The sequence below is a fragment of the Trichosurus vulpecula genome, chromosome 1 (genome assembly GCF_011100635.1).
Source record: "Trichosurus vulpecula isolate mTriVul1 chromosome 1, mTriVul1.pri, whole genome shotgun sequence".
Classification (NCBI taxonomy): Eukaryota; Metazoa; Chordata; class Mammalia; order Diprotodontia; family Phalangeridae; genus Trichosurus; species Trichosurus vulpecula.
In genome coordinates this window covers 105,647,165-105,659,246 of record NC_050573.1, presented here as the reverse complement: position 1 = coordinate 105,659,246, position 12,082 = coordinate 105,647,165, and the positions used below count along the sequence as shown (strand labels likewise).

At 36.2% G+C, this 12,082-nt stretch overlaps 1 protein-coding gene across 1 annotated transcript in view; it reads right to left on the bottom strand.

Moving 5' to 3' along the window:
* ADCY8 (adenylate cyclase 8) overlaps window positions 1-12,082 on the bottom strand; it is a 401,436-nt gene that overhangs the window by 228,180 nt on the left and 161,174 nt on the right. The gene's annotated exons all lie outside the window — the stretch shown is intronic.

The following is a 12,082-nucleotide window of genomic DNA, read 5'->3' as shown; positions in this document are numbered from 1 at the left end:
TTTAAATATGTAATAAAGTTATCATGTAAATTTCTCTTTTTTCACCTTACTTTCTTTCTCCTTCCTCCTGTCATAGAGATGGCTACCATTAGGCACAAATATGTGTGTGAGTATAGATAGATAGATAAGTATATAGATACACACACACATAAATGTAAAAGCATTCTATACATACTTCTCTGTGTCAGTTCTTTCTCTGGATGAAGATAGTGTCTTCCTTCATAGGTCCTTTGTAATTAATTTGGGTATTTATAATATTCAAAATGACTTACTAACTCAAAGTTGTTCTTAAAACAATACTGCTGTTATTGTATACAATGTTCTTTTGGTTGTCATTTCACTTTTCATTATTCCATGCTAATCTATCCATGTTTTTCCAAGATCATAGAGCTCATCATTTCTGACAGCACTTAAGAGTATTTCATCACAATCATATATCATAACTTATTCAGCCATTCCCCAATTGATGTGCATCTGCTCAATTTTTAGTTCTAGGTCACCACAAAGAGAGTTGCTATAAACATTGCTTATTCTTAAAAGCAATGGGCTTTGTGAAATCTTTGCCAGCCAGAAGGTTCACAAGATGTAATGATATGCTTTCTATGCTTCTGTATATTTTCTCTATGTTCAAGAGAAAGCGGTATGATGCCAAGAGCCCTGGTGCGAGACTTAGAAAACCTGGCTATGAGCATTCCAGGTGACCTTACACAAGTAAGTCACTTAACTGCTCTGGGCCTTGGTTTCTTCTCTTGTACCACGATGATAATTCTGATGTTACCTAATTCATATGGTATCAAATGAAACAATGGGTTTTAAAGCACTTTGTAACTATGAAACATAATACAATGCAAACTTTTATGGTTCTAGTCATGATTTCAACTTTATTTTCTTTTACTAAATGCTTTTTTTCCTATAATATCTCAATAACAGTTGAGGCACATATGAACAGCTTCTGGAACTTATCAGCCTGTTTCACTATTATTTTCATATGTGTGTATATCTCTATATCTATTTCTGTATCTATGTACTTGTCTATCTATCATCCTTCTATTATCTATCTTCTTGTCTGTCTATCTATCTATCTATCTATCTATCTATCTCTAGTACCAATGTTAAGCTCAGTGTCCTGGGAAAGAAGTGAAAAAATTTTCAGGTTGATAATTTCTGAAGAAATAGAAGTCACAAAATTTCACACACTCTGCAGTTATATATGTGTGTGTGTGTGTGTGTGTGTGTGTGTATGTATATATACATATATAACATGGTTGTAAAGGTTGAGATGTATTCCACTTCCCAATCAGCATTATTATTCAAGAGAATGGCACACTTGTTAAAGTCATAAAATTCTTTGGTAAAAACATAGGTTATATATGAGGCCAGATGTTCATTCTGCTATAGTTAAAGTCAAAAAGATTAATTAATTCTTGAAGAAAATTCTATTAAACTTGTCACAAACCTAGTTGACCTGATCCAACTGGCCATGATGGTAAAAAATAAGAATAAGCAAAATTGGTGTGTGTATATATGTATGTATATGCGTGCATTTATACACATACACACACACACACACACACACACATATATAATATATAGGGATTCTTAACCTTTTTGTGTCATGAATGCCTTTGTCAGTCTAGTGAAACCTAGAGACTCCTCAGAATGACATATTTAGATGCATAAAATAAAATACTTAAGATTACAAAGGAAACGAATCATATTTAAATATAGTCTGTAGAAGGATAAGTAAGGTTAGGTGTGATCTAGTGGTGGGTCTAATAACTGCAGTAATTTTGAAGTAGTGATGAGCTTAAGAGATTTTGTAAGATAATCTGCATTAATTGTAATATATGAAAAAATCCATTACTTCTACTGGAGACAAAGTCACAAATTCCAGCTAAAATTACTGTGGTTTGTCGCTTACATTCATAATTGAAGAAAACACTAAATTTCATTTAGAGGTTAGTGAAAATAAAGTATTTTTCCCCATTCAAGTTCACAGACCCCTGGTTAGGAACCCCTCATCTAATGAATTTCAGTCAAATAAATGAAAGACTTGGGTGGGACATATTAATTGATTCCAACCTGCCATCTACTTATATTCCATATCTTGAATAAATTTGAGTCTTTTTTTTCATCAGCTACATGTTGTGTAAACTTGAGTAACAAGTCACCTAACTCCTAAGCTGCAGCAAAATGGGGATCATAATACTTGCCATGCTTAACTCACAGGAATATTGTGAGGTTGCAGTGAGATAATCCATGTAAAATCCTGAGTAGTCTAAGCATATAGATTTAAGTTATTATGTTTATGGAAAATAATAGGTTATATTCAATTGAATTCAGCATGCCACTATTAAAGCTCTATTATATTAAAGGAATTGTGCTAGACTCTGTGATACAAAGAAAAAAAATGCCTTAGGGGACCTTGTATTCTAGAGGGCAAGAGGGAAGATTCATTATACACCCAGATAAATAAATAATCAGTATATAGAAAGCAGTATGGCAAGGTGAAGATAGCACTGTATTTAGAATCAAAGGAGCTGGGTTTAAGCTTCTGATCATGAATGTGATCTTGGGAAAGTTACTTAAGCTCTCCAGGGCTCAGTTTTCTGCTATGTAAAATGAGAAGGTTGGAGTAGATGGTCTCTGGGATCCCTTCCAGGTTTAGATCTTGGACTCTATTTAATATAAAGAAATAATAAGAGGGAAAGAACACTGATATCTTGCTGGGAAGAGATGAACAATTGGGAAAGGCCTAATGTAAAAGGATGTACTTGAGTTATATTTGGAAGGTAATTAAGGATTATCCATGGGAAGATGATGAGGGATTGAATTTCATATTGGGGGAATCACCTGTGCAAAGGTACAGAGATGGGATGTCATGTACAGGTAACATCTAGCAAGGCAGTTTGACCAAAATAGAGAGCAAAGGGAAACAATAGGAAGTAAGACTGGAAAGGTGGGTGGGAGTCATATTGTGGCAGTGTTTAAGTGGAATGCATTTTAGTCTAGAGGCAGACTCTTGTCTGCAGTAAGAGCAAATCTTGAAATGAGACTCACAGAAGATATTTCCCTTCATGTCTGATTTCTGGCTATGAGCTGTACTTAGATGAAAACCTAAGTGCCAGTGCATTAAAAGAAGAGCTGTTCTCTTCCAGGTGCAAGATGAAATAGTATCAAGGTAGAAGCTTTTCTTAAGAGATTTTCTAAGCAAAGAAGGTGGTATGGAAGGAAAAAAAAGACAACCTCCAATCTTTGGAGTCAATGGACTTGATTTCTAACTCCAGCTCCTAGTCATTTTGTACTCCATGCCTCTGTTTCTGCTTTTTTACTCTTTACACGATTTCATAAAGCTCTTTCCATATTTCTCTGTATTTACCATTCTTTTCCACCCCAGTTGCATTTTGGCATTCTGCACTAGTAACAGAGTACAAATTAGTCCCACTAAGATTCCCTGGGTCATTTCACACATGCTGTTTTCTAACCACAACACTCTCATCTTATAGATACTGTATTTGATCTTGTAATCCCAATTTCAGGACTCAATACTTCTTCCAATTTCTTTATATAAGCTTCAGCCTATATATTCTAATCTGTTGAGATCTTTTGTTATACAATGGACAGAATATTGTAAAGTAGAATGTAAAGCATTAAAAAGTGATGGGGAAAGCTTCTTTCCATAAGCTCCTACTATGATGGCACCCTGGCTGTGGCTTCCTGACTACACTGAGTAAATAGAGATGAGCTTAGCTATTCATAGAGCCTCTTTTCAGTAGAGACAGTGCAAATTCAGAGAGGTTTAGTTGACTGGTCCAAGTGAGAGCAATGATTTAAACCCAGGGTCCCTGACTCTAAGTCAAGCCTATGTTTTTTTTCCCATTATTCCTTAAAAAAGTAGTGATACACCTTACCACTTCTAACAGGAAGACATGCCAAGCGATGGAGACCATATGGATTCAGTCCATACTTTATATCTTGTGGAAACATCAGAATCCTTGGCCACTTTGAAATCACTTTCATGAAGGGGTTGGTGCAAGCAGTATTTGACACATTTGTGGAAAAGTTCAATATAAACCTGTGTGTGTGTGTGTGTGTTCATGTGTATATATGTGTTTGCATTGTGTTTGTATGTGTGTATGCATGTATTGTGTGTGTGCATGTATTTGTGTGTGTATTTGTATGTGTATGTAAGAGCTGCCATTAGGATTTTGCCATCTACAGCCTCATAAATAAAAATGTAGCATTCAGATCACTGAGAGTACTCATCATACTCTATGTTTTATTTTTCTGGCCACATCTGAAGGGCTATTCAGTTTGGAGCACCACTTTTTACAAAGCCAGTGTGCATACAAAGGAATATTTATTTGAATGCTTCAATGACTTGTAACATTTTTAAAAAATCATTGAGAAAGACCATTCCAGTTTTAAACAGGATTTTTCCCCTTACACCAATCCTAAATATGTAGCATTTTCCATCAATACTTACATTTGTGCTCTATGGGTTCAAGCAGAACAAGACTTGTCACTCTTCCACATGACAGTTTTTTTTCAAATACTTTTAAGACTGCTGTCAAGTCTACCCTAAGCCTTCTCATCTGCAGAACAAATAACCCCATTTCCTTCAACTGGGCCTCATATGGCACTGCTTCAAATCCTTATTATTCTTCTCTGGAGATATTCCTGAATGCCAATTACTCTTTGAAAATATGATACCCAGAACTGGACATACAATTCAGATGTGGTCTGACCAAGGAGGAGTAAAGTGGGCTTACTCCTTTCCTAACTCTGGAAATCTGTCCTCTGTTAATGAAACCCAAGATTGCCTTAACATTTTTAGTTGTCATTTCACACTGTTGACTCACATTGAACCTTCAAGTCTGCTAGAACCCAAGTGTTATTTTTGGCATGAACTGTTTTTTAGAAGTATTTTCCCCATCGTGCTGTACTTCTGCAATTGATTTTCTTTAACTTTAATATAACAGTTCAGATGTTGTGTTTATTCTTGTTAAATTTCATCTTAGCTTTCACACGTTGTTCTACCTCAGATCTGCATTATTGAATCCCAGTTCTATCACCCAAAGTATTATGCATGCAACCTAGCTTTAGGCCATCAACATATTTAATAAGCATGTCATCTATGCTTTACAAATACCTCTATCAGTCTAGCATAATTCTTGGTATTTAATCCTCATTCAATATTTTGGTCCTGATCAGCCACAAACCTATAGAATTCTCCTATTGGAAGGGACCTCCGAAATACTCTAATCTTAATAAGAATCCCTTCTACAACATAGATGAGAGATCATCCAGTCTTTGCTTGAAGACCTATAGTACACAAAATTTCATTACTTCCTGAGGCAGCCCTTTCCACTTTGGGATAGCTCTAACTGTCAGGAAAATTATCTTCATACCAAGATTATTTTAGTCTCTTTGGAGCTTCCACCTGTTGCTCCTACTTCAGTTCTCTGGAGCCAAATAGAACAGATCTAATCCTTTTCGCCCCATCTAATAGTCCTTCATATATTGAAAACAGCTACTATACCTTCTCTCCATACTTAAATACTCTTGTCCAGGCTAAACATCTCTAGTTTCTTCCAGTGATTCTTATATAAAATGAACTCAATACCAGGGTCATTTTTCTTAGGGGGTGCTGTGTGTTCAGTTATGATTTAACTAATATTGTTAATGAGATTTGTTCTGCTTCTGAAAAACAGCCTAGGTATATATAGAAAGAGTCATCACCAGAAACAACCTGATAAAAGCCTCCATATTAGATCAACATATTCTTCAATACCAGGTGACTTCAATGGAAAGGTGGGTATGGAGGGATGACCACAAAAATATATATCAGAAAACATTTCAGAAGCGAGAAATGAGAGTAATGACTTGCAGACTGCACAGATATTTCGTGAACATATTGTTTAATCAGAGAGGCAAAAGACACTGGGCATGGTGCGCAATGAACAACATAAAACACAAAATTGATTATATTCTAACAAAGAGGACATGGCTGATCATTAATGAGGTCATTTCCAAGAGCTATCCCAAAGTGGAAAGGGCTGCCTTAGAAAGTAATGGAATTTTCTGTACTGCAGATCTTCAAGCAAGGACTGGATGATCTCTCATTTATGTTGTAGAAGGCATTCTTGTTAAGATTAGACTATTTCAGAGGTCCCTTCCAATAGGAGAGTTCTATAATTCTGTGGCTGATCAGGCCCAAATCATTTCTAACATAGCTGTCTATGTGTAGCCAGACCCTCAGCTTGTTAGTACAAAGATCAAAATCTCTGCCAGAGTAGAAGAAACACCCAAAATAAGAAGAGTCATGGAACTCAACTCCAACCAGATCTATTTAAACAATTGTTAATAATGAAAACTGGGAGATGGGCTAACAGATATACCTCAACATGGTGTAGCAACAATTTCTTAAAGAAGTTTAACTAGTGTAAATGAATTTCCACAATAAGGAGACCAAAGAGAGCCAAGAAACTACTTTTGCCAGAAAATACTTGACTAGCTTGCCAAATGGAGAGAAAGAGCTGTCAAAGATGACCATAACTGAATAATAATAATAATAATAGCTAATATTTATGTAGTATTTACTACGTGCTAGGCATTGTACTAAATGCTTTAGAATGCAAATTAGTAAAATATGATGCAGAAGGATGACGGAAGATAATAAATAGTATTGTCATATCATTAAAACGTCAAGAAGAGTGTTGTAAAAACCAATTTACAGAACACTTTGTGAAAGACAATCCAAGTCATTTGGAAAACATTTAAAGATAAAACTGGAAGGAAAGCAAATGCCCACAAAAGGGAAAAGGTCCATGGAAATATCTACAACATACTGCTTTCTCCATCAACAGAGACGTGCAACCAGCACAATTTAAATATAATATCATGGTGTAATGGCCAACAGAATGGGACTTTTTGTTGTTTTTTTTTCTTTTGGAGTGTGTCTCAGCACTAAGGCAATCAAATGCCTTTGATTTAGTCTTGCCTTTATTTCATTCAAAAGTCTTTGATTGAATCAAGAGTCTTTGATGACCTGCTTAAGTCATAAGAAAGCTTAAGTCACATGAGTTTGAGTCACATGGTTGTGATACCCTCTGACCCTGAAGAAGTGTACATATATATACTCTGAGGTTAGCATTTTGCTTTGCGGTTTACTCATTGGAAGACTGTTCCTATGATTTGGCCAGATGAGACTCTGGGTAACCATTAGGGAGCACCCCCGGCTTTGAAAACCCAGATGTTAGCGATTTTCTCTCTGCTAACTATGTATACATTGTTATGGTCAGGCAGAAGCCTGTCTGTTGATTTACATTATTTTCTCTGTTTGTAATTGCTCTGAATTTCAGGGTGCTGACTTTTTCCCCTGAACTAAGTGAATGATATATGTATGCTTAATTAAAGTGAGATTGTAAACCCTTTCAAGTTGCTTTCCTTAGAAAAGCAGATCAAAGAACCTGTGCTAGCAGCCCTCCTGTGTGCTAGTGTTGTTGGTCTTACACCTCCACAGAAGTTTCTGGCAGCATTGTTGTTACACATGGTTCCTGATGTGCTCCATGAGATGGTAGAAATAGCACTAAAGAAAATAAAGATGAGAAGTATATCTGGACTGGACCAAGCATCTATAAAGACAGTTCATCCTAGAGGTTATGTCATTTTGAGGGCATTGGGAGTGGAGTCTTACATTATTTAAAAAAACAAACAAACCAAAAGGTGCCAAATGCATATCAAATTTTCAATAAGGAAAGATCAAGAACTACCTGACTATATGTCAATTTTTCCATTTCTATGAACTCCTTATGAGGTAACTAGAAGATGTATCTAGGGCATCCTTGATGAAAGTATCAAAAGGAACAGGCAGGCTTTTTCAAGTGATGCTCTATGGTAGAGGATCTCTTTGGATTATTCCAGTTGATTGAAAAGTACAGCAAATATAAAATCCCACTGTGGCTCTTGTTTGTTGGCTAAAAAATATTTGATTCAGTAGATCAATATTTTGTCACCTTCACCAACAGAGAACAGAAGCAAAGAAGAGATTAAAGGCTCTTTACAACAAGGTGCCTCTGGTGTATATGTAAATATAGCCCTAGTGACACCTTAGGAACTACATAAAAATCATATAAGATTTTTGAAAGAACAACAGAGATAGTTTTGTTCCCTGATCCTCTGATTATCATTGTAAAGGAAGGCCTAAGAGAGGTAGATGTATACTTGCCTAATGAACAACTCACTCTTGTGAATGACCTCCCAGCAAAGAGTTTAAAGTGAAAGGGGATAGTTTGGGACAGTGAGAGGCCTTTTCCCTGTACTGGAGGAAACAGACAGTATTCTTTGCTTTTGCCAAGCTGTGCAAAGTAGTTAAGTCTTTTCTTCCCCCAGGATTTGTACTGAAGTTCATTTCCTTAGTACAGAAATAACAGTGGATCCAATTACACATACTGGTTTCTACTTTTAGTCATCAGTACTCTAATACACACACACACATAATACACCCATATGCATATAAACATATGTGTATATGTATGTATATACATAAGTGAATATATACATAAGGGCAATTAGGTGGCACAGCGGATAAAGTGTTGGCCCTGGAGTTAGAAGGACTTGAGTTCAAATCTGCCCTCAGTCACTTATTAGCTTTGTGTCTCTGGGCAAGTCACTTAACCTTACTTGCCTCAGTTCTTTATCTATAAAATGAGCTGGAGAAGTAAATGGCAAACATTCCAGTATCTTTGCCAAGAAAACCCCAAATAGAGTCATGGAGAGTCAAACATGACTGAAACAACTCAATAACAACAAATACATACATATGCGTATATGCATATATACACAAACACACACACACACACACACACACACACACACACTCACACACCTGCAGCCAACCGGTCCTATCTAAAACCATCCATGATTGACTTTGGCTCACCAAGTCCATTCCCCAGGAGGCATATCTCTTATGCAAAGCCGTAACAACACACAATTCAAAGCTTCTATGGGCAGAAAAGCACACAAACTTGTTAATTCTCTGCCCCTTTAAAAGGGCCCCACTTCTAAGGTGGCCTTTCCCCTTTTTACCACAATATTTTGGTGGGCTTGGACACTATATTGAACAGAAGGGGGTATCCTTGTATTGCATGGAGTATCCATATGGGAGTCCATAAGTACATAGCTCTTCAGGTTCCAATGATTATATCTACATTTATAGTTCTACTCTACAGGGTAAAGTTTTGTACAGAGAAGTGACTTATAAATTCAGAAAGCAAAAAAAAAAATAAAAAAAAAATAAAAAAAAAATAAATTCAGAAAGCAAGCAAGTAAAAATGTTACCGTATAGAAACATAAGCATAAGTGAATGTTTACATACACAGGATTCTATTAATAAAAAGTCTATGTGGCATAGACTTGTCCTTAGAAGCAAGAAGTTTGGGGCTCAAGTCTGACTTCTGGCGCCTCCTGGTCATGTGACCCTGGACAAGTCACTTTACCTCTCAGTGCTCTAGGCAAATCTCTAAGAACTACAGAGAAGGTGCTGACCTATACTGGTAGAGGGACTTTGCTCACCTGAGAGTTCCCTATAACAATGAAATACCAGATTCATTCTCTATTCCTACTTTATTAATATAGACCTTTCTGTTCCCATTTGATATTTCTCATATAGGAGCATTGCTCTTACAGTTTTATCAAATATATGACCAAAACTCATGCCTGACTCAGTAGTGATTCATCTGGGTTACAATTTGTGCCACTCTAACCCAAAAAATATCAATGAAAAGTTTAAAAGAATAGTCTATCTAGGGCTTATTATAGCCTCTTATTCAAATGGTATCTAGGATGAACAAAACTGATAAAATGTTCCAAGTCATTTAGAACTGGACTGATACATGCATACATATGCATACACACACACACACACACACACACACACACACACACACACATGATATATATATATATATATATATATATATATATATATAAAAATATATACACATATATATTTATATATATATATATATTTATATATATATATATATACACACATATATATACTTGGAGATAGTAAGGTATTTTCTTTAAAAGATATTCTTGAATGTGTATTAGTTTGTGTTAATTAAAGCAAATCCTAGGATATTAAAAAGCTTTCCAAGTGAGTTCCACAATCATTCAAAGCAGTTTGGCCTAACTATTCATGCAAAAAGACCAAAGTAGACAAAGCACTCCTATTATAGGGGCGGGGAACCTATGGCCTCCAGATCACATAAAGCCCTCTAGTTTCTTAAGTGAGGCCCTTTGACTGAATCCAAACTTCACAGAACTAATCCCCTTAGTCAAAGGATTTGTTCTGTAAAACTTGGATTCAGTCAAAAGGCCATACCCAAGGACGTAGAAGGCCACATGTGGCCTGAAGGCCCCAGGTTCCCCACCCATGGATTGGTTGGACAGTCTGTAGAGTTAGTATAGCAATACATATATTTTGAACAGACACCATAAAAGGATATTGAACTAAGCACATAGCTGAGAATAAGATAGACTGAGGGAAAACTACACTGACTTTAATGACCCATAAGCAGAGACCAATTTAAAAAAATCTTCTGATGATATTTACATGTGAGTCATGGGATGTCATCATTCCCCCAAAATCAAAGTTGTGGATTACCCCAAGGGCAATGGAGTGTGACTCCATGGCCATTGGTTAGACTACAACATATTACCAATAAAAAACTACATCAGGGAAGTGTCCCAAAGACATCTGATCAAAAATGGAAGTGGACTGCAGGAGAAGGGGATAACAGATGTGTAGGGCTTCATGTGCTTCCTTGGGATCCATTCAATGTCAAGAGATCTAGAAAGCAGACTCTCTGTAGGTGATTAATCAGCAAATATTGAACATGATGAAATGGTATATTGATTTGCAAAGTTGGAGGGAATCCCACTTCAATGAACTCACAGATTTATTTAATCATCAATGTATTAATAAAATGATCTACTAGGCCTTTTTTTTTTCCCAAATAAGGATTTACTGAGTGCAGAGCACAATACTATTTGTTCTGTGCTGCTGGAATCTGAACAACTGAAGAACCTAAGAATCCTCTATAGAATAAAAACAAATGAACAAACAATTATTAAGTACCTAGTCTTTGGAGAAGGTTAGGTTCAAGCTCTTAAGGCCCAGCCTAGTGAAGAATCAGAATGCACCCCTGCAGGGGATCAATGGAACTTTAAAGAGTAGAGTGGAACCTGCCGAGTTCCTTCTACTCATCCATTTGCAATTTAATTTAGTTCAAATCCAGAAAAATTTCTTATGTGCATACTACATGTCAGGAACTGTGCCAGGCAATATAGACACACAGATAAAGACAAACCAAAAAAAATCCAGTTCCTACTCTCAAATAAATTACATTCTATTGGGCAAAAAACATGTAAAAATACAAGGTAATTTTGGTAATGGGAAAACATCAGCAACTGAGGAGATCAAGAAAGGTCTTACGGGAAGGTGAAACCTGAGTTGTGTATTAAAAAGAGCTAGGAATTCCAAGAGGTAGAGATGAGGATGTAGACTATCCAAAATATAAAGGAACATCTTGTGCAAAAGTGTGGAGGTGGGAGATGGAAATGCTGTGTACAGGGAACAACAGCAGGTAGACCAGTTTGGCTGGAATGTAGAGTGTGAAGGGAAGCAACATAAAACCAATTAGAAAAGTTAAGTTGGAACCAAATTGTGAAGGTCTTTAAATGCCCGAAAAAGGAGTTTGCATTTTATCCAGCAAACAACAGGAAGAAGTGGAATGATGTATATTATCCTTTATCCTGCTGCTTGAATCACAAAACAGAAGCTCCTTCTGATTCTTTAGGTCAGAATTCCAATGTGACATTAAAGTAAATTAGTTCTTAAATAAGGCAGATACCGAGAAATTTTACATGTTTGATTGGTTTTGCTTAAGCATTTTACCGTGACAACAGAAATCACTTTTGTGAGAGAAAATGTACCATGAAGCATTAGAAGGCTCATTGGGTCTGTCCTATAGAACCAACCACATTAGAGGCAAAACTGTTTCATAAAGAGATA